Source organism: Catharus ustulatus, chromosome 11, assembly GCF_009819885.2.
Source record: "Catharus ustulatus isolate bCatUst1 chromosome 11, bCatUst1.pri.v2, whole genome shotgun sequence".
Taxonomy (NCBI): Eukaryota; Metazoa; Chordata; class Aves; order Passeriformes; family Turdidae; genus Catharus; species Catharus ustulatus.
Window position 1 is genome coordinate 8,936,412 of NC_046231.1, and position 27,494 is coordinate 8,963,905.

At 43.1% G+C, this 27,494-nt stretch overlaps 1 protein-coding gene across 3 annotated transcripts in view; it reads right to left on the reverse strand.

Annotated features, from left to right (window-relative positions):
- Window positions 1-27,494, reverse strand: part of ZNF423 (zinc finger protein 423) — a 225,754-nt gene that overhangs the window by 108,684 nt on the left and 89,576 nt on the right. The gene's annotated exons all lie outside the window — the stretch shown is intronic.

Consider the following 27,494-nt stretch of genomic DNA (forward strand, 5'->3'; position numbering starts at 1 on the left):
TACAAATCACATATTATTTACATGTTCTGTCAAGGCTTTTCTAATATTTACTTTAATTCTGGTCAATAAGGCAAAAATTTTCAGGACAGAAGAGTTTTCTGACCACAAATAAACTGTGCTGATGTCTAAAATAAGATCTTTAGCCCATCTCACCCTTTTCAAAACAAACAAAATTGGACAAATGAATGAAAAGGCAGTAACTGCTTCCTCACACCTTCAGCCAGAGTTAGCTGGGAAACTGAATCCCACTTCCTCCATCTCATAGCATGTGAAAGTATGAGTACCAAGAGTTATGAGTACCAGCCTCGAGTCCCCATTTGCCCCAAACTATCTATCTGCATTTAGAGGCTGGGGCCCTGGATTTCTGGGAGCTGATTTTAAAGACACACAAGACCTTTTTTTGTTTGTTTGTTTTTGGGTAACAATTTTCCCATTATTTAGGATTATCATACCTCGCATCTTTGGATTTTCTATGAACATAACCATAGTCCAGGACCTGCTGGCTATCTGACATCAAGAAGGCTGCAACATCATGTCTACTCTGAAGTCACTGTCCACAGGTTTAAGAGGGACTCCATTTAAATTCAGTTCTCTGGCTGGAATTAAGCTACTGGATTTGATCCCATTTTTTTCTTACTGTGTTGCTTTGTATCAAAACACCCATTTTCCAGTGGGTGGTGCCTAACAAAACAGAAGCAGAGGTGTGAGCACAAAGGAAACAGCCATTATAAATGCACAGAAACACACCATGTCAACACATACCAGCTGCCCAATATGTACAAAAGCTTTAAAAAATGGACAACTGAGTCATTATTCTAGTTTCACTGTATTTTCCATTTTAAAACATTTTACTATCTATCTAGTGTCGTTTGAGTTCCAGCAATGGAATCTTCTCTAACTGGAAACTGTTCAAACAGCTGGAACTGGAAATCAAACAGCACCTAACCATCCTACAAAAATGCATCAGAATTTCTGTGCAAAGTGTTATCAGGTAACAATATTTACCATGTACAGTAATTATGAAAAACTCTGAGATTGTGTAATTATGTATTTTAATTACATGATCTGATTAGGTTTTTTAATCACTTCATAAAAAGAAAGGAAACTCACTGAGGTTGTCAGAAAGTTAATAAAAATAAGGTAATTCACTGCAAGGCTCACCATGGTGCCTTTCTAACTACTTCCTTGCTACACCCCACTGTGCCTAGGTATTGGAGGTCAACTATAAGTATTAATTTCCTTACTTTTATTAACTTTGGTGACAACATTTGTGCTCTTTTGGCATGGGTTTGTTTAATTAGGAAACACTTTTCATTTAGCTGGATGATATTTTAAGACACATGGACTGCTCAAAACCAAGAAGCTGGGTGACCTGAAACCCATTCAAGAGATTCAGCCTTGCCCTACTCTGTCCTTGGCCCCCTTGGAAGGACACTCAGGGAAGCCACTGCATGGTGGCCACAGTCACACTGAGCTGTGTGAGCCTCACCACCAGCCTGCAAATCCCACCGGGTTCAGCAGTGTCACACAATACATCAGCAAAGCTGCCTGGGCGCACCAGGGCCACCGAGGCACACGGCAGCTACACACAGGACTCAGCAGCAGCGAGGGGTGCCACTGCTGCAGGAGCCAGAGGCCAGGCCAGCCAGGCACCTGCCCTGGGCAGCAGGCATCACCCAGGAGCCCAGCTATGAAACACAAGCAGCCCCTCAGAACCGCCCTGCTGGCTGCTCGCAGTGCAAAGCGGGGCATGTGGACACACAGGGCTGGGGGGTCAGCGGGGTGCAAGAGGTGAGTCACCTTCTCCAGCTCCTGAGGCAGGACACAGCACATCTGGTTCACCTCTGCAAAACATTTTTTTCTAAGTTTTGGATGCAGTTCTGCTCTAAGGAAACATTTTGTTTATATCCAGACTGGGAGTCTATAATGTAATACTTGGCTATTGGATTCAGCAGCTCTGTTTTACTCATTTTTGGTTTGTCCTCTCCTCCCGCCAGCCCTTCTTTATTTTTCTCCTTTCTCTTTTTACCTTTCCACCCCCTCTCCTGTGATTCTCTGGGGAGAACAAATCACTTTGGGAGGTTTAATGGACTGACAAGAGCAGAAATTTAATCGGGGTGTGCAAGCACGGGCCAGGCACATCAGAAGCAAGCACAGTGCAATCCATTTGGGCTGCCCCACCTGTGACCCCAGGCGGGCCAGGCACCCCCTCTCTGCGGGGGCCATACAGGGAGAGAGGCCCTTCCTGCTCTCATGGGACCTTGGTGATGCCTGCTTCAGGGGGAGAGGGCTGCCAGATGCTGACAAGCCAAAAGCAGTTATTTCAGGAGACTTTTTTTTAATATAGAAACAGCTGACACAAAATGCATCTCACTGGGGAGGGAAACCATGCTCCCAGAAGCAAAAGACCACTAGAAAGCCTCTTTTTTTCCAAGACAAATCTAAAACAGTTTTGGGCCAGATATCACTTAGGTTTTTCATTTCCATTTTAGGAGACTTGCAGAGTGCCCTTCTAGTCCTGCCCCATCCACGGAGAATATTAACGGGGCAGATGTGGGTGGATTAAAAGATGGTACAAAGCATTTCAGAAAGTAAGAACAACCTCAAATCTGTCCCAGGCAATACAGCCACTGGTGGGGAGCTGTCTGAGCCTCCCTGCAGCCCCTTTGCTGTGAAAGATCTCCCACACCACGTGCACAGCCCAGGGCTCACAGGGGCACGCACTCAGCTGCTGCCTAAGAAAAGGGGAGGGCACAAATTTATTTAAACCAATTTTTACACAGAAAATGGAAAACACTGTGTGCAGCTACATGACTCCTTTTCCTTTGTACACCATTTGCTGTTACAGATTACATTTGCAAAGTACAGCTTTCAATATAACATAGCCAAAAGCAACCTAACAGCATAATTTTCTTCCTGGGTACTTTATTTTTGAATTCTTCTACAAACAATGAAACAGAGATTTGCAAAAAACTAAGAAAACAAAGACAGCCCTTCTTCCCACATGCATGTAAACCCAGGTAAACCTACAAGACACCATCTTTTGAACAACCAATGTGATTAACTCTTACTTATGGTGCCTGTACTGGCTACTGACAGTAAATCCTAATGGCACACAGTGAGTGATACCTGAAACTCTGCACATTCACTACTACAAAGACTTTGCTCAGTTGAAAAGCATGTGTAGTATTTTTCTATCACCATTACCTGCATTTTCACTTTTTCACTTTTAGACACCTTGTCTATTTGACAAATCTACACCATATCTGTGACATTTATTTAAAGCTTGCTGTTGTGTGCAACTGGATGGCATAACAAGGACCAGGAAACCAGAGCTTTAAAACACATTTCCTGGCTGATAGTGCAGATTAAGAGAGCTACAAAAGACAAGTATTTAGGACAAATATCAGTCATATCCAAAAACCAGAAGTATTTTCTAGCAAGATCGTAACCAACCAATACCCTGAGATATCCAAAGGGAAGAATCTCTATCCTTGCACTCACCCTTGTCATTTTAAACTGCACTGTGCTCTTCAATAACAATCTCAAAATGATCCAAGTACTTTCCAGGACCCTATTCTATGACAAGTTGTATTCTAACAAAAATCAGTCATTTCAAAAGTTACCATGTATTACTGGTTTTTTTCCTTCCCTTCCACTTACATTTTTCATCTTGTTTCTCTCTGCCATTTCTCCATCTCATCCCAAAGCCAGATTATTACACTGCAAATGTGGGGCAGGTCCAGATACCCAAGGGGAGAGCCAAGATCTTCCCTCCTGAGGAAACTTCATAGTGAACTCAATGACTATCTGTGATGTTTGCTGGTACTAGGGAATAATATTTCCCTTGGGCACTTTCTAGATAGAGTCTACCACCTGGGTTAAGTCATTATTACAATCAAGCAGAAAAAAAAAAGGGAGGGAGAGTAGAGATGAAAAAACACTACAGCAAGCATCATTACAGCTCATCAAAAGTGCATTAGAGAACACCTGATAATATACTCTGAACATTAATGATCCTTACAATATACCATATTAATGCAGATGTTATCTGAATTCTCAGAAACAAATTTTTTCATTTACAAACTTCCTTAAAATTGGTGTTGGAAAAAAAAAAATCTATAGAACCTATTAGTTGCCAGCATTTTTTCCTGTCTCCAGAAACAAACAAATAAAATAACACCTCTGTACCTGTATATGCTGTGGATCACAAACCTCAAATGAGTACCCTGACACTGGGATGCTTAGTGGCATTCACAGGCCATGTGTTACAGTTAAAATGGACAATGGTCAGCAAATATTTATAAAAAGGTTGTGATTGTGTTGCCTTACATTGGATTGTTATCGCTACTAAGATCAATTTAACTGGCTGCCTGAAACTCTCCAATGCTGGGCAGCAATTTCCCTTGCAATTTTTCCACCTTCAGGTTAGGAGGGAGACACATGAATGCCACAGAATTGATAGTGCAGCTCTGTTATAAGGTGCTAAGTACCAGGTTAGAGCAAGAGCAGCTTAGTTGTCTGAAGAGCCTAATACTTCAACCAATAACTTAAATGGAGGTCAAAAAAATAATTCGAGGCACTGCTTAAGTCCTATATTCCTCCTTTACAGAGACTGCAAATCATGTCAAGTTCTGCATAAATAGGTTTTGTGGGGATATTAGAGGGTGAATTACTGTCATCTAGGTGCTGGTGCTTAGTAAAGCAAGGATGATCAAACCCATTTTGCCAAAATCCAATGTGAACTGCTGCTCTCAAAGAAAGGTCACCCAACCAAGAACGCTTCAAAACAAAACAATTAAACAAAACCAGAAAAAATATCCACAACACACATCCATTTTTCCAAAGGAGTGGTTTGGAAATACAATAGTCACACCTAAAGACCATTCCCTTATTGTTATTTGTTTGCTGAAGAGAAATCTTTTTTCCTAAACAAGGAGCTGGTAAAGGTTTGCAGCATCTCAGAACTACTTCTAGAAATAAGGGAAGCAGGAATTATTTTTAGTGCAGCTGAGAGGCCAGGCATATTTCAGGCAATCTCCCAGAGCCTGCTTTTATACCATGTGGGACATAAACCCACAAACTATGAAAGAACCCAAATCAGTATTGTTTTCTCAAGTGACATCCATTATCCCTCATCTGAGAAAATTAACACGTGTATGCAGAAGCTCAATAAAGTAAGCTCAGAGCTAAAAGTCTTAGATTAACTCTTTATGCCTCACAATAAATGTCATCTTTTAAGTCAGCAAAATGCTAATATATTCTAATTTATATTCAGTGCTTCTGCCATTTAAAGCAAGCAGGGGCATCAAAATGCGTTAGGCTCGAGCACAGTTTCAAATGTTACAGTACACAGGGTAATCAAGAATTTCCAAATTCCAAAGAGCTACAGTAATATAAAAATGGAGATACAGAAGGGCAATTAGACCAACACATGCTGGTTTGGGTAGCATTAGAAAGAGTGTCAGAAAATGAATAAAATCCAGCTTTTGTGCAAAGTCTCTTATTTTCTGACATCTGAGGTAAGCACTGTATCTAGTAGTAAAATGCTATGAATGTTAAATGTAGGCAACCTTTGTGTTCTGCCAGTTTATTTCTAGATCAAATGATAATATTTGAAGATTTCTATTCCAAGCCAGCACTCAGTATTTTTCTTCATCTTCCTGATCTGCCCAAAAGATTATATTCAATGAATCAGATATATCTTTGTCCTCTTTTTACTCAGATTAATAAATTAGGCAGCCCATAAATCTGGATGGTACTTATTCTGAAGAGTGAAACACAAAGAATGATTGATAAGGCTGAATTTCCCACCTAAGTACATAGAAACCTCCAGGCAGGTGTTAATTCTATACTGAGTTTTTCTACAACATACCGTTACTCTTGCACCACAACACACTAACACACATCACCAGGTATCCAGAACAAAAGCAAGGAAGGCTTTTCTTGACCCACCAGGTGCATTGTGCTTGTTTCCAAAGAGTGCTCTGGGATGGCTAAATGAGGAAAGCAGTGAAGAGCAAGCCCCAACTTGCGACATTAGTATTTGAACAGTCAGGGAACTTTTGCAGTCCTCCTCCCAGAAACACAGAAACAAATCTTGCATCTGGTGGCACATCCTTCTCAGGGACATTTTGCTACCCAGCAAGAGCACAGGAAACGATGCCTGCAGAACAGTGAATTCTGAAGCAGGGGTAATAAAAATAATCTGATCGTTACCCCTGTGCCTTAAAAATTGGACCCCCTGGCAAGTAGCCAAAATAAAACATCAAAGAGGGCCTCCACAAGCCAGGCTCAGGATCAACATTCGTGTGAGAGCCCATCACCTACTTACCCTGACAGCAGGCAAGAAAAGTTGGAGACATCTGTTTGGAGGCCAGGGGTCAGGCTGGCCAGGCCGTGCTGCACAGCACAGGCTGGAAATGTGAGCATGCACTGGGTGTGCATGGCCAGGCTGGGCTGTGGGGGGGCTTCTGTGAGAAGGGGTCAGGGGCTGCCCTGTGCTGGATACAGCTGGCTCCACAACAGAGACACCACTGACTGACCATCGCTGCACTGGCCATAACCCACCATGGCCTGCACTCCTGGGGCATGAAGGAAAATTAAGTTAGTTTCCCTCAAATCGAGTCTGTTCTGCCCATGACAGTAATTACCGAGTCATCTCCCTGTCTGCATCTCAACTCAGCTTTTCCATCTTCCTTTCTCTGCCAGTCCTCTTGAGGCTGGGGAGGGAGAGGGCAGCTGGGTGGGCATCTGGCAGCCAGCCAGCATTAGCCCACTGCAGAATAGCTGACTGCAAAAGCCTCTCTAAACTAAGGAAGACTAAACAAAAGACTAAACCTAAATCCACACCTATAGGGCCTGAATTTATTGCTTGTGTTAGAGTCTGTACCCCATTAGAAACATTTTTGCTGATAGTGTGTAATGCAAGAACTTGCAAACCATATACTACTGACCTCCCAAACTTGATGCTGCCTGCATATAAGTTAGATATGGAAGGGGTTTTGGCTGTGTTGGGGTTTTCTGGTGCTAAGAGTGATTGAGGTGGGTCAGCTTTTTCATGCAAGAAGGATGCAGCAAGTCGTTCCACTGATGGCTTAGGAAGAAAAACAATACATCAGCAAATGTTCCACGTCAAACACTTCCCAGACTAGTTCAAAGATGGGTTTATGAGTGTACTGAAACACAGGGGGTCAAAAAAGTACAAAAGCTTCTAAGTTGTTGCAAGTTTTTGAAATCAAAAATATATTGATCAAAGAGAAACCTCCATAATATTTTCCTATAAAATAACTTAGATTTCTTGTGAAAAAATCAATAAGAGTTGATTACTGAAAATGGCGACATGAACATAAACACCCTTCAGGCATCTCACAAGTACTTCTACAAATCACACAGCACTGCTAGGCACATGCCACTGCTGCTAATCACATCCTCTCCAACACAACCAAATGAGCTTCCTGAAGGTGTAGTGGATGAAGAAATTACCAAGGCTTTGCCAGGAGGAACAACAGCAGAACATATATTCAAGATATTAGATGTCAGTGTCAGCAGTCCCTTCACACACACACGAGGCTTCATGATGATGTCCCTTTCTAAGACATCACTGTGCACTCTTTTACGAATCTCTGCCTAAAACCTTTTTGCAAGGTGTCCATGAAGCAGCTGAAGTTGATTAAAGACTATCCATGGTTTCTGATACATCTCTATTATTGCTCCACAGCAGCACTTTGTGCTTCCTTTTTCACAAAGCGATAAAGCAGCCTCCACAAAATAAAGGACCAGTTCCACTTCTGCAGCTAAAGCATTTTACTGGATGGCATGTTTAGCATTCTTAGGGTGGCCAATGAACATACAAGTGAGTCGGGCTCATTCTTAGCCCACAGAGGGAAAAGATGGATATTTTGACACAAAGCATTTGCCAGACACTTGGCAAAACAGCCTTCAAAATAGTACTTGCAACTGTTTTTCCAGGTTCCAGCAAGAGAGGGGAGGGAACAGGATCATTGACTCTTGTCATTTGACCAAGGCAACTTCAGAAGCTGGTCTTGTTTTAATTAAAGGCACACTTCCTTTTAACTCTGAGCCTAAGATACTTAGTTTGCAGAGACCCACATTCATTCTCCTACAAGGATGTGACAGAGACCTGTCGATGTCTGGTATGATCAAAAGGAAACATGGCAATAATATGTCAAGTCACAAATTATTACAGCCTCTTCCCAATGTGCAGGAGATCCCACATTCCACCCATCCATATGGTTCAGCTGGGGAGCACTTTTACCAACATATGGCCCCTTGAAAGTGAAGGTTTTCTTTTGAGTTTTTCATCACAATTGCCTGTTTTTCTTAATTACTTGTTACTTCCACTACAGTATGAAGCTTAACCTGACATCTGCTGGGAGAATACAAGTCATGAAGGTGGTTTCCTTTTTAATAATAGCAAAAACTTTATTAGTAGGGAGGGAGACCAAAGCTACCTTACAATTCACACAAGCAGAATTAGCTCTTGGTAGTAACACAAATTATAGTGTCCCTTCTTGATACTGGTATCTATCTTTGTCAAATCCTTTACAACTAAATAACACGTAAGTAAACTACAGAGAAGGGGTAGGACAGCACAGTGCAGCTATCTGATAAAGAACAACTAAGAAACTATCTTCCTTTTTGAAATTAGGTTTTGGATAAGGCATATTGAGTCTTATAGGCAGAAACAGGTGCTAAATGGCCCACAATCAGGAAATTTTACTTCTTTTGTGAATACAAACCAAACATATTCAAACAATAATTTCAGCAGACACATGAAAAAAGGCCGATTTAAATGTTCTTAATGGTTGTTCTTTTAAGTCAGATATTTTATTATAATGCTGTATCTTTAAGTTCATAGAAGCCATAACCCCAAAGGAAGCCATCCACTTCACATTAGCTATATCCTCCCCATCTTCTCCATGGATATTTTGCTATGAAACAGCAACATTAGGAGACAGCTCTGTACTTCCTCACAGTTGCACCCCACTAACACAAGGATTTACTGCCACGCTGAGGGAGCCATATGGAGTCATATGCTCTTCTTTCCCGTCCCCTTTTCCTATTAAAGCTGAGACATTTAATGGGCAGTTCCTCTTAAGACACACATGGATCTACAAACATCTGGCAACTCAAGAGCCAGCAGCTCTTGCTATGTTCTTTAACTTGTCAGGTTGAACCTGCAATTCAGCTTCGATCCAGACTGTCAGTGATTTCCAGCCATAAGAGCTGAGCAGACAAGCTGTGTGCAGTTGTAAACAGAGCAGAACTCTGCTCAAGAGTACTTCTAGGCACTAGAAAGCACAAGTCAAAAGAGGCAGCTCCATACATTTTCTGTTCATGAGAACATACTCTATCTCTCCATAGGGAATATTTATGATGATGGGCCATAATCCACTTAACACCTGACAAAGTCTATCAGTCTTTAACAACTTTGATTCCAGAAGTTCAATGGCAACAGGGAAGAAAATTCATAGAGAGAAAGTGACTTCCACAAGAATCCCCTTTATGAACCTGCACACCCTGTGTTAGCAGACAGGATCATCACTTATTTGTACCTATCAGCTTTGATGCTAATTGCAACCCACTTGACACTTCTGTTGAAAGGCAGTATTACCAACAAGAAATCTGATAAATATTCAACAAAATCTAAATTAAATAATTCTATTCATCTTGAGGTCACCATCTCTAGAACTGTTTCAAAATATTTGCGTCCTAAAGAGATAGGGAGGGGGATGAGGGAACCCTGCTTCTTAGACCAAAATGACTGAATCACTGCATTAATGAACACAACTTTTTTATTTTTCAAGTTCAGTGAAAGAATGCCATCTATGCAAAATTTTGATCCCACATTACAAAATAATTACATGATAATTACATGAGCATTAAGATGTCTACCCCCCGAGTAAAGCCACTGCACCCAACCGCTAACTAAGGCAGGCCTGGAATGTTTCAGCTTATTAAGGAGAAATCCAGCATTGAGCAAAACCTCCAGCTGAAGCAGATTTCCACTCTTTTACTCCTCTGATTTCTAATTAATAATTAAAACATGTTCCTTTCTTTGGAAACCCAATTAGACTTGCGCATCAGCCTGAAAACAAACTTTTTTTAGTAGCTAAGCTACTTCTCATGGTTTAATGGGGTGGCAGGAGTGTTTTCTACATAGCTCCACTGACAAAATTAATTTATTTCTTTCCATTCTACAATGGAAATTGTAATCCATCCCCAACAATATAAACATTACATTTGCACAGCTAATTAGGATGTTGGCAGTATGAATTAGTGACCCTCTGATTTCTTCCAGTCAGGGCCACCCCTGCTGCCTGCACTACTTAGGATTCACAATTAGGCAATTATATTTTTTTCCCCCTCTAATGCTACCTCTTTCCTCACATTCAATATGACTACATGCACCAAATGAAGAGCTGAGTTGTTTATTTTGGGGTGGGGAGCAGGGGAAGGAAGGGAGGGAGAGACACAAAGTGTCACATCCAATCCTTTGCCATTTCAACCTCTGCTAACTTGACATCAGAGAATGATAGAGAGTCTGTAAGGCTGCAATTATCTTCATAAATGTTTTAAAGAAGTGATTATGCAGAGTGGGTAGAATATATATTCTGACTGGGAATGAAGCAAAAGGAAAGAGGGACAAAATAAATAAATCCTGATCTCTGGGTGCAGTGGGCTGGTACTGAACCTCCATGCAGGGCTGCAGTCACCAAGCTGTCCCCAGCCACTGGATGATGACAAATTGGAGAGAAGTCAGAAGGTAGCACAGAAGTGATTAATGGGCTGGATGGACTGATTTATGAGGAAAGGTTAAAAGGTCTGATTATATGTATCTTTGTTAAAGAACAGCTAAGGAAGGTGCAGGAACTGCTTCCAACGGGCTCATGTATGGTAAACACCATCACTGCATTCCAGCGCATTTGGGGAGGGCAGGAAGAGAGAAGAAAGCAAAATTTTATGCTAGACACTGGGAAAATATCTGCAATAAATGTTAGAAAAGAGCTGTTTCCAACAGGAAAGACTAGAAACCTCACCATTTGAGAGCTGTAATGGACAAAGCACTAAGAAAATACACTGCAGGGGATAATGTCTGTTTTAATGTTGATGCTTGTTTAACTCACTGACTAATGTACACTGTGGAGACATAGCATCTTTATTAAAGCACAGACTGTATCTCTGAGTCCTCTGCTGTGAAAAGTTCTCCATTAAAATCACTTATTACTAGGGACACTGGAAGAATTTTGGGCCAAGTATGTGCCACTCCACATCAGCTCCCAATCCATAGCTGAAGAATCCAGAGGATCCAAGAGTATACCAGTGAGGGCAAATTAAATCTTCCAGTTCTCAAATATTAGCCCAGCATTTTCTAAGGTCTATAATCCAAACAAATAAAACCCACCATCCCCCAACCTAGACCACTTTGCAGAATAAAACTGAACTCTACTTTCTTCTTTAAATATGGAATCATTTTATGTCCTAGAAAATCAAGTGTTTAAGAGCAAATTAACCTTGGCATTTTTGTGACTGAAGAACAAAAATTAATCAAGATTATTAAACCGTTAGGAGTAATGAACCCAATACTCTTACTTATACCCAAGTAAATTAGAAATACTGCTGTTGAATTAAGCCAATGGAAATATATTGAAGTAGAAACTGGTATAAATTAGCAGAAGACCACGCCAAACACATCCAGAGTGACACATTTCCAGGCTATATGCAGAGCTCAAACCAGGAAAAATAATTTACAGTCAGCTCATGGAGACAGGAAGCAATGATGGCAGGCACAGAGGCTCCATGGCTGCCGTAGCACAAGCAAGCAAAGCTGGAAAATCCAGGCGCTGCTGGCCCTCCCCACAAATCGCACCAGAAACAGCCCAGACTGTAGCACTACTGGCAAATCATTGTTTGAAGAGTAATTCCACCTCCAACTGCGCAGTGCCACTATTCACAAATACAGCTATACATATTGCCTGTAGAGACGTGAAACATTTCAACTTCTACACGGCCTGTCCATCATCTTTCCCATGCACAAGGCTACACACAGCCCCAAGCCAGCACAGCTGGACCTCCAGGTGCCAGATTAGGAGAAACCGAAAAGGTCTTTTTCCAAGAAAAATACAACGCTCCTTCCCCCACTCCCTGCTCACGTGCATGGGTGAGAACTAAGCAGGCTTGAGGGGCTTTATTTATTCCCTGCTACAAAACCATTAAGCTCTACTGTACAGATCCGAGTCTGCCAAATTCTGTCACTTCATGCTTTGGATGTAAATTATAAAAAGAGACCAGGGGAAAAAATACAGTAGAAAACAGATGCTCTGGATTACAGTGCTGGGGTTTTTTTTCCAAAACTACCATTTCCTTTATAGTTTCATTTATTTGGTAAGCAGAGGAACATGACATGTTCACTGCCATAAAAGGGAAGACAATGGCTTTCCCAACCTTTGACATTTAAATCCATTTCCTTCCTCAATGATGACACAAAACCCCTTCCCTTTGACAAACCTGACTCCCCTGCTAGACAAGGAGCAGCACACAGCAGTCAATAACACATAAGCAGCACTGTCTGGAGACTCCACATTCTGTTAACATTCCCAACTGCATTAGAAAGGTAAGAAACTCCATAGCTTTTGCCTCAGTTTCCCCATCCATTAAATAAGAAACCTAATACTAAACTGTTTCACAAAGTTTGTTTAAAATGTTCCTGTGAAATGAACCAGCCTCAACAAGCAAGTAACTCAAATTGAGCTTTCAATTGATACTCCTAATGCTCAACTGAACTTTGAGTTCAGCTTCTCAATTGACACCACTAAAAACATTTACACAAAAGCTTCACACATCCATGAAACTGAGCCCTCTTGTGTAGTTTACAGTACATTGAATCACTATACATCAGCACAAGTTTCATGGCTCTTAGGACAGTCTGTGGAAAGCACCAAGAGCAGAAAACCTTGATAAAAATCTGAAACTAAACTTCAGCCCTACTGCAACTACCAACTCACAAAATCTACATATTACGGCATCTTTGATTTGTCTTGAACTGACCGAAGTTTGTAGTTCAGAAGAGAAGGTGAAAAGTACTGAGAGTCTCTCATGAAACTTTTGAATGTCATTTGAATTTGAGATATTTTATTTTCAGCTTTAACTAGTCATTGGGTCCGTCACCAGTTCACCGCAGCAGAAACTCAGTGATGCATTAACACTTTTCGTTACTGAATTTAAAACGGTTTCTCTTTTATCAAGCCTGAGCCATGCTGCCTTGTTCTCTCAGCTTGCCAGAACAGACCAGTCTGGTCACAAAAATCTTACCCCAGAAAGAGTTAACAAAATCTTTAAATTTGCCTTTGGTTCTTATTTTATGTTCTTATTTCCAGAGCACTTCCAAATCTTATTAGTTTAACAGACTAGTGTATCTAAATCTTTTTAGCCATGTGTATCACTCACCAGCATGATTTTATTACAATGGATATGTTATTAAAGCTTAACCTTGCACTCAGTCACTAATCAAAAACAATTCAAGAAAGCAAATCAAATGTTCCAACTTAACTAAAATCTCCTCCCTTTAAGCAGCAAATACAGCCCAGCTGGCTTGTAGGGAAACTTCCATGTATCAGTATACCCACAGCTCACTCAAATCAGGCACGTTTCTTAAGTCTAAATTTAGCTGCTTGCATTTCTTCAGAACTTTAATTCCTGAATATTGTGTTGAACCTACTGAGACTGTTGAAGTGCCAGATCTTAAGGCTGCAGTCATATTGAGATGCCTTTATGGCAAATGTAGGAAGCAAAGTTGCTGTAACACACAGGCAAGCAGCTGGGAACAAACACACCAGCTAAAGGATCAGGCATTCAGAAGCCAAGACTCATCTTCCAGTCATGCTGGCAATGCTGAATCTCACCTATGGGCCAGTGAGGAGTACGTTAAGCTACTTAACCAGGGGAAGAGAAAATGATTGTACATACATATAGGAAGCTTGATTTCATGGAGACACTTCTTAGGTTTTCAAATCCCTCCTTCACTGAAAGCAGAATCGATCAACGAGTGTTCATTTTTGGACAGGATGAGACCATGCCTTCACTCAGGAAACAGGAGCTCCTAAAACTCTGCCGTGCCAGTGAGATACCCCAGCAGCAGGGCCACCTGTGCCCTCTCCGTGCTGGAATAGGCTGCAGTTACAGCAGGTAGGTTGCACAGGTTTCACCCACGGATAACCAATCCTCATCGCCCTGGAAAGGCAAGCGCGGTACAGGCGCTGCCGGTTTTCACCACTTCTTGTGACAAAGACAGAGCAACTTCTGTTTTGCAAGAGCAAGTTTAAAATTTATATTATAACACTGAATCCTCCAAAGCTGCCAAGAGACATTGAACTCATGGGATCTGTGAAAGTTTTTCACACCTGTGTTTTTCTCCTGTGCCTAATATTATGGGAGGCATTTTGGAGGATTTTACAATGCAAGTTTCAATGAGACACTTACAGTCTCCCTCAGGCAAATTGTCACAGCTGCAGAGGTCTGCTACCCAGCTGCCAATCAAGGCAGGCAGGGAGTATGTGCAGTGAAATCACAAAAAAGGCAGGCTTCATTAGACTGCTCAAACCTAACTAGAGGGTATCTGGGCGTGCTTGAGCCCTTAAAACAGGGTTGCTTTAGAGAGATGAATTTTTTTTTCCTTTCCAAGTGAAGAAAGGACCCTAGTACTCATTGAGGAATGTAGTGGTGCCAACTTTCCCCTTTGCAATTTCAATGTTTGTTTTCTCTGTCTAAAAAAAGAAATTACATCGCCCTATAAGGTTCTATTATTAGATTAGCTGATATAGCTGGAAAAAGTGGACAAGATTACAGGTTCCACATCCCTTTGCCAGGTCTCAGAAGTGTGTCTACTTTTTCCAACTCTAGAAGCTGCTCCAGTGAAATATTATTCCTTTCTACAACCTTTCCTTCCCTTATTTCCTTGAAGCACTCCAACTACAAAACCACCAATACTAAAGATCAACTGTACTGGAGCAACTGGAAGAGAATTTTTCCTCTTTCATGCCTACCAGAAATATTCTGAGGGAACCAAATACAAAAGCTCTACTGACAAGGACAAACACACAGAAGTTCAGCCCGAATAATGTTCAAGTGGGAAATTTAAAAGCACATGGAAACAAGTGGCATATTGTAAGCCATTTAACAGCGTTAATTATGGGTATTCACTGCATCTGGTCTTGGCCCCTAATCAGCAAACTATTTAAGCATGTGCTCAGGTTTAAGCAAGTGCAGGCTGGAAAGCCTACGTGTCCCATCACGTGCTCAAGTTGGGCATCTGCTGAACTACTTTGCTGATCCAGGACCATAACATATAATAAGAATGGCCCTAAAAGTTATCTAATAAACAGCTGTTATTTTAAGAACTACACAAACATAACACACGTTTTATGTCCCTAAAAGAGCGGGTGTCATGAAGGTATAAATCCACAACTAAAATTGTTTCAGACACAAAGCTACTTATGCATATGTATTTTGAGAATGAAAATTAAAAGGCAAGCTTTAAACTAAAACATAATCAGACTAATCAAGCTGCCTCTGTCTATTAATCTTTGTTATCCACACTGCTTCTCTGTTATTTCTTATTGATGATTTGTTATATTTTGCCTCCAATTCTACCAGGAAAATGTTGGGATTTTATTTTTCATTTGTGCCCATTTAGGTCTTCTTCTGAACACAAAAACCAGTGACATAATGTTCAAATATTAAGCGGCTTAGCAGCAGACCCATAGTTTTCAAAATTTTCACATAGTCACAAATCCCATTAAAATAAAAGGTACAGGAGAAAGCTGAGCTCCCTTTCCATGGCGCTGGTGCCTCAAGACATGAAGTTTGAAAATTCTGGGCTCCCTATTTACAAGTACAGCTGCATTTCCCGAGCGGATTGTGCTGTGACGGCTGAACCCTGCAAATGTCACCGGGCCGGCTCGGGCAGGGCGCAGCAGCAGCAGCAGAGCCATTGTTGCTGGGGCCCGGAGGGAGGAGGTGCCGCCGAGGCAGATGGGGACCGCGGTAATGCGGAGCTCCCCGGGGACACCGCGGGCAGGGCTCCGCCAGCACCACCTGCCTCCCCGGGGCTGCGGCGGGGCACACGGAGGCTCCCCACTGCAGGGACACGGGGCCATTGTGCTGCCCTCCACGCGTGTGACACCCTCCACAGCACGGCACGGGGGTGTTATATGAGCTACCCTCCACAGCATGGCACGGGGGTGTTACATGAGCTACCCTCCACAGCATGGCACGGGGGTGTTATATGAGCTACCCTCCAAGGCATGGTACGGGGGTGTCACACATGCCACCCTCCAAAGCGTGGTACAGGGGTGTCACACGTGCCACCCTCAAAGCGTGGTATAGGGGTGTCACACATGCCACCCTCCAAAGCGTGGTACAGGGGTGTCACACATGCCACCCTCCAAAGCGTGGTACAGGGGTGTCACACGTGCCACCCTCAAAGCATGGCACAGGGGTGTCACATGTGCCACCCTCAAAGCATGGCACAGGGGTGTTACACGTGCCACCCTCAAAGCATGGCACAGGGGTGTCACACGTGCCACCCTCAAAGTGTGGCACAGGGGTGTCACACGTGCCACCCTCAAAGCGTGGCACAGCGGGTGTCACATGTGCCACCCTCCAAAGCGTGGCATGGGGTGTCACATGTACCTCCCCACACAGCCTGGCAGAAGGGTTCCTGCACATGCCACATGTGATGGGGCTCCAGCCCCAGTGCCACCCACACTGGCTGGAGTGCAGCTACTCAGTTTGTGCGTCCCGTGAGGAAGAGGCAGCATGCAGAGACAAACCGGGCTTCTGTGATTTCAAGACAACATTAAGAACCTCCAGCCCTTCTCTGCTGCTAATGTTACTAATAACCTCCATATTGTCATCTATCTTACCTGAGCTAACAGTTCATAAACCGCCACCTGCAGCTTGTCCCTTATAGTTTATTAACATACACTAATAAACAGTATGCTTCACTCCCACTGTGCTGCCAAGTGAAGCCAGTCAGAATAACTGCATTAGCTTTACTGTTCTTTCTCAGCACATTTTTCCCACATGGGAACAATTAGGACAAACTCCCTCCAGATTATATTTTGAGATCCATCATATTTGCAGGAAAATAATAATAATAATAATCATCTTTTTCACAAATGCATCTGTAGGCATCTACAGAAGATTAACCTGACTGCTGTTACCAAAAGTGATAGGTTCTTAACCTCCTCAGCAGCGCCTGGAAAGGGTTAATGCTCGCCAGGCTCTGACTTACACCTATTATGCTCAAGTTTAAAAATAAGATGTGAAAGATGCATTATATAAGGCCAGTACTGCTATCCTGCCCATCTCCTATTTTGGAATTAAAGATCATCATTGCTCACATCAAAGGGGCTGGGTGAGAATAAAAGAAAAGACAGGAACAATGAAAATAGCTACCCGACACGAACCAGATCAAAGGACCAGGCACAGAAAATGAAGAGCTAGGGGGTCCTTTAATTACTGTCCACATCCTCCAAGTCATGTGGTGAGAAAGAAGGGAAAAAAGTTTTGAAGGCCACTGGGTTTTGTCTTGCTGTGGCTCCTGTTTCCACAGTCTGTGCCAGTTCCCTACAAACTGCTCTGCTTTTTATTTTTTAAAATTTTTTTCTTCATTTTATTAAAGTCAAATAGGACTCCTGGACTCCAAAACTCCTCCCTTTATGCCAGGAGGAAGAGAGGGAAGGAGGGGTAAGAGGGGCAGTAGTAGAGATAGTCTGTAGCAATTGCCTGGAACAATTTCAGGAGGACTGCTCCAGGCAGCGCCCCAGGAGCTGCTTTGGGAAGGAGAGCTCTGGCTACCTGAGGCTAGTCTTTATTTGCAGGCCTCCCGGGTTGAGAAAACTTCAAATTCACATAGGGCACTGCTCCATGGGGCAGCAGATCAAACCTGGCTACTAGCTGTTTGAGCTCAGCAGCAGAAAAAAGGATTGCTCTGGGACTGAGGATAAGTAGAAGCATGATTAAACTTCAAACATACGCACACCCCCCCCCCCATTTTTTTATACACAGCAGACAGTTATGGCTAATATTTCGATATGGACTTAAAAATACGCTGCAAATAACTTACTCCAGCCTGCTGGCTGTGGACTTAAAAACAATAAAAATTTAAACTATCTGTATTGTTGCAATGAAGTCAAATGTTCAGATTTACCTTTAATGGATCATTAAGTGAATGCCAAGTTATTTAAAACTATCTCTTTTTATTTGACTTAGCCCTCAAGACTAAAATTTAGATATTTGACCATTGACTGTAGTGACACATCATACCATTTACTTCCTTCTATTTATACTTAAAATATACTTAAAATGTGGTACATCTCTCTCTAATTACTCCTGACATACGTTTCACAGAATCACAGAATAGCCAGGGTTGGGAGGGACCTCTGGAGATATCTAGTCCAACCCCTGAATGTTTATTTTTAAAAAGACAGAATAAAACATGTCTTAAGAAAGAAATAGAACAGGGACTCAAAAATTGGAAGAAGCTGACCAAACTTTCTAGGAAATAACAGTGCTTTGCACTATTAAAAACATTCTGGAAAAGAGAAGCTCTGGGATGTTCCCAAGAAATTGTATTTGCTAATATAGATGCTAGCAGTGAACACAGACAGAAGTCACTGAAGAGGAAAATGCATTCCTGTCTCAGGTCAGTTTGCTTGGGTTTATGCTGTATGCCAAACTAGAGCATGAAAAGCATTCAAACAGAATTTCATAGACTTTGAAGAAGGAAGCGCATGTCACCAAGACAACATCTAGAAAAGGGGAACACAGGACACAAAGGCATCCTTCTTCCCATCCTATTTACAGCTTGGAAACTCCTTAGACAAGTGGTAAGAATGATCTTTTAAGAGGCAATTTAGCCTCCGAACTCCAAAGAGTGCCAAGTTACTTCATCTTCTTCCTGATGAAAGTTGCCTCCATCGCTTCCTGCTCTTGGACACTAACATGCAGCAAACAGCCATTCTCAGGAGGCCAGCTGAGGACTAAACTATGCAGATATAGACTACAAAGCTGCTTTCCAAAGTGGGCATCATGCCTAGGCTCTACATCTAAGCAGTATGCTAGGTATGTGTGTACCAAGTTCCAGTTAGCTGTCTTGCAAACATCCGCGTTGGGAACCCTGCCCAAACAAGTCTTCAAAGCTACAGTGGCTCTGGTGGGATCAGCATGGGAGCAGTGGGACTGGGACATTTGCCTCCTTGTTACAGGTCTCAAAGTATCACATTATCCGTTTAGATAGTCTTTTGATTGAGAGAGCTCCCCTTTTGGGCTTAGCCCCAAATGCCAAGAACAGATGAGATGGTTTAAGAAATTCTCCAGGTAAAACATGAAAAGGATGCTTAAGATCCAGCTTCTGACGAATAGCTGCACTCAGGGAGCCACAAGGGCTAGGGAAATACACATGGTCAATTAAATGAACTGATTGAAAAGAAATCAGAGATCCCTCCGGGGAAAATCTGAGATGTGGTCATACAGCCACTGCAATCTTTTTGGAATGTGGTAAACGGGGCAAAAGCTGGGAAGAACTGGAGTGCCTTACTCATTTGGCAAAAGCAGGTTGCCATAAGGATGGGAAAAATCTTTAAAGGAAATAAAATACAAAGAAAAGTCCATGATGGGTTCAAAAGGAGGCTCCACCAGCTCTCTCAAAGCCTCTTGAAACCTCAGCGCTGAGTTGAGAATTCTAATGGGAAAATGCAGTAAAGGCTCTTCAGCAAATGTTCTGTCCTTTCCATAGACTGTCCCACAAAATGCACTGGTAGATGCTGAGAAATCTTCCAAAACACTCCAAGATGAATTAACACGAAGGAATTAATTGGAATGCAAACTAATAAGGTTGATGCAGAATAAGACTCATTTTCTTTTATCTCATTAGAAAAATACCTACACGTTCATTCATAGGAGAGAATAATTTACTAATAGTTCAGCTACTTTTGATGCATTTGCTCAGACAATCTCAGGAGACAGTGGAATCACCAACAGGACTGCCAGAAGTTAAAGATCTGCATGGAGAGCTACCTCCATTTCGTATCTTGTCTTTGCATCTTTGAGAGTCCAATGCTGGTGCTGCCCAAGCCATGGTGTGCTTTCTTGGGCCCTGAGCACAAGCTCAGATGTAACTGGAGCAGGCTGAGCACACATTCTCTCCTAAATAAGTAGTCTGGAAAGGCGATAAATGTGAATGCAGGCTGTTGAGACAATGCCAGCATATCTAAAAATCAGAGTAATGAGTTTAAGCTGCCGTCACTAGGAGCATGTGTGCCTTTTCCTGTCTCACTTTCTGGAAACCCATGGGTATTCCTGCAAAGGGAGGGACATCCTAAAGTGCTTGCTGACTCTAACCCAAGAGAAGACAGTCTTGCAGAGGTAATTGAGTTATTTACCCAGGAGCTCAAGCGTTGCGATTGTGAATTCTTATTTTGCCTGTGAAAGTCAATCACCTGGTTCTCATCTAACTTTACTAGAACAGAGCACTACTCATTAAGCCTTTTCAACCTGTACCAGAAACAAAACACAAACTTCACAATTTCTTTTTCCTCGAAAGGTTCAATCACATAGTAATTTAGTTTGTAAAGGAGATATGGAGATCACCTCTATATAAACTGCTTCTCAAAGTCTTGGGTTGTTTTGCTAGCAGAACAAAGTCACCAGTCGTTTTCTTTTTTTTTTTTTTGAGGATACTTTACCAAAAAAAATTTTCTAATAGGCTAGCTACTGGAAGCCCATCTCTCACTGGGTAAACACTACCTGACCATGCTTCCTAGAAGCAGGACATTTGCTTTCCGTGTCTATTTCTATGACAATGTCTCAGGGAAATCATGAGACGGTCACCAACACTGGAAAAGAAAGCAGAACTGCCTGGCCTAAAGCACAGGAAAGTAAAATCAAGATGCATTTCTTCCTTCTAGGAAGTTTTGAAGTTTCTTAAGAGTGGAAGATACTATCCTTTGCTGAAGTTGCTAATTTCATCTTGCACTTCCCACCTCTTCTTCTGAGTCAACTATCTTAGCCTGTGTGTTTCACTTCTTGGTTGCTGCTTCCAGATCCACTCTACCTTTTACCAGTCTATTCCCCTTCTTCTCTCCCTGTGCTTTTTTGACATCTCTCAACTTCCTCCTGGCTGTTCCCACCCTGACTCACATCCTCTGGCCCCATTTCCAGTCCTGTTACTCTAACCTTCCTCTGGAACACAATCCATCCGCTTTGCCATTTCAGGACCTTGCTTACCCTCTATCCATCCTTTCCACATTTCTGTCATCTCCATGGTCAGAGCATACAGGTTTATCCCTTCCTGAAGTCATTCATTTTCCTTGCCAACTGCTTTGTCTACCAGCTCTGTGAATACAAAACTAGGGACAATGCGGGGGCTATAAAAGCAATATAAAAGAGAGCATCAATGCATGGCAATGGAGACACTGCTGCCCACTGAGGATCTGGGAAAAAAAACCAAAAACTGTCAAAATTACAAGAAGATCTAGGTGTATTTAACACACATTCAAAGATTAGGGGGGAAAAGTTAAAGATCACGTGCTTCAGAAAGGCACTATTGCTCAGCTAACACTCTTTAAACCTGGCACTACCAGAGCTGAAAGAACAATTTCACAAGTCTCCTGCACACTTGCATACAACTAAAAAACAAAGCAGAATTCTGATGCTTCTTACTGGCTATTCACACTGCTCCAGTGCTTATGGTCACCTAGCTATCTCAACATAAAGTGACTGATGCCTTACTGAACTTCCCTACTTGTCCTGTATGAGATACACAGTCATACTGATCACTTTTGCGCGAAAAGCTTTCTCAAAACTTTAAGTTTTTCAATTCTAAAACATTTTTAAAGATTCATGTGAGATTCCTAATGCAACTACAAACCTGAAGAAATCTGTTGCCAATCTGATCGTTTCCCTTTGAGTTTAACTTGGATATATTCCTGCATGCTTCCACAGAATCAACTTAAAATAACCTGGTGAATTTCCTCCTTATTCTCCAGGGCAGGTATAGTGTTCTGGATACGACTTGAGTGAAGCTCTGTGAATTATATGGCAAGAACAACCCCATTGTCAGAGCAGGCACCTGAAAACCATGCAAGTACCTTAGTGACACTTTGGTAATAGGTGTGACACACACCCAGAAATGGAAAAATACCTGAGCTGCAAGGCCACACAGGCCTGTACAAAAGTAGGGAAAAGGAAACATTCCAGGAAAATGGGGAGTTGTTTCACTCACAAGTGTCCCAAGTTCTTAACAGAGGTATGGAAATAATTTCAGTGATGCTTCCCTCTCCATTCTTCCCTTTTCTGTTCCCTTCCATGCTCACATTTGCTCCCTCACTGCCACCTCCCAAGCATCTGCTACCCTGTTACTATTCTCCCACTTTCAGTGCTTTGAAAATTCACCCAGCTTTTCCTCCAGTGTGTCCTTTATGTCCCACTGTACATTTAGAAACTAGGATATGGCAAAACAAGCATACAAGTCTGTTTCCCAGCAAACTACTGAGAAGGTGTCTTTAAGGTATCTAAACTCCCCCTGGTATTTGAGGCTGTCCCACAGCCTCCCTCCCTCTGTCCTCAGAGGTCCCCAGCACAGCACCAGCCACCTGCTTCCCACCAATGCCACCACTGACCCCTGCCTCACCTCGCCTTGCCCTTCACCGCTCCCTGCCCACCCAGTGCAGCTCCTGGCCCCTCTGCACCCCACAGGTGTGTGTGGGGCAGGAGAACAGGTCCCACCTCAGCATGGGGAGCGCAGCGTGTCCGTCCTGCTGTGGTGGCTCTGCTGCGCCTCACACACCCGGCACCCGCACTGGAGGTGACACAACACAGGAAAACCCACAGCCACCAATGCGCCTCGGCCCGGGAGAGCACAGCCAGCCCTGCTCTTTGTTTCGCTTTTAAGCTAAAACCTGCCCCCTTCTAATTTCAGGAGTTGGTTCACGAGAGGCCAGCTCCTCCAGCTGCCTGTGACTGCCAGCACCCTACAGACTGGCTCACACCCCAAAACTCAGCACTGGGGTAATTTTCTCAATCTTTCCAGCAGAAGCTGGTTTTGTCCTTTCCCCACGCCCCTCCCAGGCAGGGCTGGTGGCTCAGCCCAGAGAGTGCTCGATGCCAGCACAGCCTGGCAGCAGCCCCGCTGGCAGCAGTGTGCCTTAGCACAGAGGAGCACAGAGGTGGGCAGGTGCTGAGTGGGTGCACCTTATCTCCAGGAATTTTACTCACTTTTATCTATCCAAATGACCTCACAGTACTTTTGCTTTGGCACCTGTTTTCCACATTGCTGTCAACACTTCTGAAGACCAACAGGCTGAGCACACTGGCCAGTCTGGGAGGAGGATGAAAGGGGTGCTACCAAGCACTGCTCGAGTCTAAAAACATCTGACTGCCTAGAAGGAGCTGTATGTAAGGTAGAGAAGGACAGTGTCACCTGCCAGTCATACCACAGTGGCTAAAGAGACAAGACCACATTACAGTAGTGAGTTTAACTATACTGGAACCTGAAACATCAAAGAGTGGAGGTCAGCAACACTAACCCAGTAGGCTCTCAAGCCTGTAAGAAAAAGGGGGAAAAGAAAACCTTTTTTCACACAAGGAGTCTCTAATCTGAGCCATGTCCCTGCCAGAGTTGATCAGCAATGGTTGTGTTGGCATTAGGCCGAAGTTTTTACATGGTTCCTTCAAGAAAGTCCTCTTTCTTCACAGCTGACTTGTCCCTTTCATAACCAGTGGTCATGACAAGGCAGATTACCAGCTCTTTCAGCAGAAGAGACCTATTAGACTGTTTGATAGGATATCAGGATACCCTGCTCCTGCCCAAACAGCCAGAAAATGTTCCATGCTTTCACTAGTTGGGAAGAAATCCCATGAATCTGGCCCACACATAAAGAAATCGTCTGTTGCCATTCTGAGGAAAACATGACAGACTGCTAGTGACAATCCCAACTTCTTCATGATTAGATAAACCACAGTGTCTTACCTCAGCAAGGCCCATTCATTTTCCTAGCACATCCATACATACACTTGTTCCAGGATGGGATCCAACAAAATCACTGCAAAAGTGGGTTGGTTAATTTTACTTCCCAGGTTAGGGCTGAGTGTGAGTTTTTTTTTTCCCTAGCCAACGTTTGATCTCTCTGGCACCACAATACTGCTTGCCTGCCCACCCTAAACAGTGCCTATATGGGAAGAAGAATACACTGCTAGAGCTTGCAAGGTTCATTTAAGATACACAATACACTAATACAGTCTGTTAAGTCTTAAAGAATGATTTTTAAAACAAGCAAAGAAATGTCCTCCACTAAAGAAAGAAAACTCTTATGTGTGAAAAAAATGCCAGTTTAGGTCTGTGGTGTCATGGTCCACAGGGGAGGCTATTCCACTCTCAATACTAATTATGTGCTGGGCAAGATACAGCACTATACATTAAGTGCTATACCTGATCGAGCAGAAGACTTTTTTAAACGGTTTACTAGCTATTAGGTATCCTGCACTCTACACGCTGTGCTGACATAAGATTTTATTGCTTGCAGATGCAATTGCCAAAGACTAAAAGGTTTTGTTTACTCAAAACACACAACTATACTACTACTCCTGAACGCTATATTGGGGGGAATCCCCTTAAAAGAGAAGAAAAATTTCTGGCTGGCAAGTTGCTAGTGAAAGCAATCCAAACTGGCTAAGCTGCAAACGAACTGATACAAAAATACAAATGGCATCAATCTCTGTCTTCCTCTACATATATCTTGAGCTGTGGGGTATGACGCTGTGGTGGGGAGCAAAAGAAGGGCTGCAGAAATGCCCAACGTGTGCACACAGCACAACTCAGTCCCCCGTCAATGCCCTTGTCTGGGGTCACTATCTGCTGGCTTTGTGGGCAAAATGGACTGCTCAGCACTGGTAGCCAGCTAGCACATGGCCTGGCAACCTGAAAAAGCCATTGATTCTCCCTGTCCTTAAGAGCAGGCTTTGCTGAGCCTGGAGCCGTGTGCTCACAACTTTAAGGGGGTGCGTTTTATCTAATTGTGCCTTTTCTTGGCCTGAATTTCCCCCAAAAAGCTGAAGAGGGCATGTGCCTATTATCTTTTAGTGCAGCATGTGCTCGGTGCAACCTGAGCTCTTCGGATACTTCGGTCTGAAAATTAGAAAGAAAAAAAAAATTAATTGCGAGGAAAAACAAGGCTGCTCTGCGACTTTGATTCAATCAATTACCATTATCTTCCAGCGCAGCCCTCCCCGCCGCCCCCGGACCAGTTGTGTTTAACTTTCTTTGGCAGGCGCGGCCCCGCAGCGCGCTGGCGGAGCGGCGCTGCCGGCTGGCTGCCGCGCGGGGCTCTTATCAGCCGCTCCCAGTCAGCGCCGGCCCCGCACAGCTGGCAGGGACCCCCTCCGGCCCCGCGTTATCTGCCGCCGCAGCCCCGGCCGGCCGGGGAGGGGCCCGCGGCCGCCCCCGGCCTCCCCCGGCCTCCCCGCCGCCGCCCGGCCCGGCTCTGCCGCCGGCCGCCCCGCTCCCGCCGAGCCTCCTCCGGCGAGCCCGAGCCGTCTGAAGAGAGGCAGGGACAAAACCGCAAATTTAGATTAATAAAGCATTTGTTGATTCTACAGAAACTTAGCAGGCCCCTAAGAAATCCACCAGAGACCTGTGCAGCTCCAGTAATTTTCTGTTATATTATCTTTCTTGTAAAATACTTCCCCAGACAGAGCCCCCGAAGGGGCTCAAATATCACTGTGACTAACCGAAATCAATGTGCACTCACCTATTGACATTTTTACATAGTTTTTGGATTTAGTATCCGGCCCAAAACACAATCAAATCTTCTGCCAAGGAAATAACAGGCACTTAGCTAGTCAGCTATTAGTGTTACAAAGGAAAAAATGTGGGCACCCAAGGGAGATGGGAGAGACGGCATTGACGTCAGGGGTAATTGGGTGTCTGAGAGAAATTGCCAACGGCTGGCCAAAACCCCCAGAGGCCCACACAAAGCCGAGCTGCAACTCTAATAAAGGAAAGTAAATTCTAGAAAGGGGCTTTGCTGCAAAGAAGCCTAGCAGGAACCAAAAATATCTCCCACATACACAAACACATACACACAAATAAAAAATACAAAATACGTTTAGGAGCTCTCTTTCGCACATCTGGTTCAGGCTAAACTGCTTTCTACTTTTTCTTTTTTCTTTTTTTTTTCTTTTTTTTTGCAGGACCACATGGATTTTTATGTTGTACCGTATGTTCAACATCTATTTTTATAAACAGAATTCAGGGCTTTAAAGAAACTTATTTTTAATCATGTGGCTTTAAACTGCAATCTCTCTGGCACCCACTCTGGCACCATTAAAAACAGTTTGGTCTTTTCTTTAAAAGCCCATGAACTTCCAAGGAGAATGATAAGTACAGTGGAGCCATTGGAGGGCCATGGCTAAGGAGCTGTCCGACTGGTGAAACGGTGTTTGCACACCCAACACCTCTCCATCATCTATACCTAGCTGTGTGTTTCAGTGACAAAACTCCCTTCCCACTCCCTCTCTGCCTCATGCAGGAAACCTGAGAGAAAAGATTTCATTTCAGATACCCTGGGCAGAGTTTAGGGAGGACCTGAAGGTTGTAGCCTATTCTTTCCACTCATCCAGGTCCCTGTCATACCAATATAGACCTACTGTCCTCCAAACACTCCACCACAGATGAAGAATAAAGTGGATTTGGTCAGTTCTTACTAAGACCAATGTGTCTTCATTCCTCTTCTCCTGCCCCCAGACTTCTATTATATGCCTCACAAAATAAGACTCAAACATCTCGTCTCTAAATGCATTGTAAAACTCAGATTGGTATTTTCCAGCAAGATAAACTGCTTTGTATATTCTACACTAAATGCAAAACCACTTTTTTTAATAGGTGATTTAGAGTTTCAGCAAAGTATCAAGAATAATAAGATGATCAAGAACTTAAAAGGTTCAAATCTGCTATTACACCTACCTGTGTCTGCATCATAACTATCATCATCTGGAATCTACAGGGGTCCCTGTAAGCCCATCAAGTGAGTGTTAAGAATTTCACTTTTAAGCTGCCCTCCACCCAGCCAAAGAGCAGAGGAGGCAGAATCAGGTTAGAAAGAAGCTGAGGTACAAACAAAATGGCCACACACAAAGCACAAAGGGCTCCTTAAGCACCACAGCACCAAGGGCATAAAGAAGTCTTTAACAATACACATATAAAATAGAGCTAAGTTTGAAAAGATCAGAAGTGCTTGATCGTAAAATTGCATTGCAGAGAACAAAATGATTATTGCTCTCTGAGAAGGAAGAGGGCTATTAACACAAAGAAACTCTCTAAGAAATGTAAATACAAAAACCTACACAGAAAGCGGATGGAAACAAATAAATGTCCCGGACCTTGGGATGTAAAGGTGAAATTTCTTCATCTC